Below are 1,105 nucleotides of genomic sequence, written 5' to 3'. Positions count from 1 at the left end.
TTTGGTAGAATTGCCATTTCTACTATGTTGATCCTCCCAATCCAAGAGCAAGGGAGATCCTTCCATTTTCTGGTGTCATCTTCAATTTCCCTCTCTGCTTCCTTATCCTTAGTGTATAGGAAGGCAACTGATTTTTTGGAGTTGATCTTGTAGCCTGCCACATTATTAAAGGTATTTATCAGCTTTAGGAGTTCTTTGGTAGAGTTTTTGGGGTCTCTTTTGTACGCTATCATATCATCTGTAAATAAAAAAAGTTTAAATTGTTCCTTTCCAATTTGAATCCCCTTGATCTCCTTATGCTGTCTTATTGCTATTGCTAGAACTTTAAGCACTATATTGAAGAGGTATGGAGAGAGTGGACATCCTTGTCTTGTTCCTGATTTTAGTGGGATGGCTTTGCGTTTCTCCCCATTTAATTTGATGTTAGCTATTAGCTTGCTGTATATTGCATGTATTATATTTAGGAATTAACTTTGTATCCCTAATCTCTCCAAGACTTTTATCATAAAGGGGTGTTGAAGTTTGTCAAATGCGTTTTCAGCATCTAATTAAATGATCATATGGGTTTTTTCTTTCCGTTTATTTATATGATGTATTACATTGACAGATTTTTGTATGTTGACCTAGCCCTGCCTCTCTGAGACAAAGCCTATTTGCTCATAATGGATAACTTTTTGGATTTGCTTTGGATTCTGTTTGCCAGTATTTTATTGAGAATTTTTGCACCAATGTTCATGAGTGAGATTGGTCTGTAATTCTCTTTCTTCGTTGAGTCTTTATGTGGTTTTGGTATCAGGGTAACTGTAGCTTCATAAAAGGAGTTTGGCAATGACTATTCTGTTTCTATTTTGTGAAACACATTAAGGGATATAGGTATAAGCTCTTCTTGAAAGTTCTGATAAAATTCTGTATTGAAACCATCTGGTCCAGGACTTTTTTGGTAGGGAGGTTTCTGATGACAGCTTCTAATTCCTCATAACTTATAGGTCTATTTAAATTGTTCACCTGGTCTTGATTTAATTTTGGTATATGGTACTTTTCTAAAAAAATGTCCATTTCTTTCACATTTTCCAATTTTGTGGCATGCAGGCTTTTTTTTTTTTTT

Source organism: Alexandromys fortis, unplaced genomic scaffold (assembly GCF_014885135.2).
Source record: "Alexandromys fortis isolate MF-2015 unplaced genomic scaffold, M_Fortis_MF-2015_v1.1 scaffold_84, whole genome shotgun sequence".
NCBI lineage: Eukaryota > Metazoa > Chordata > Mammalia > Rodentia > Cricetidae > Alexandromys > Alexandromys fortis.
The sequence above is the reverse complement of the archived record's forward strand: the minus strand, read 5'-3'. Positions refer to the sequence as shown.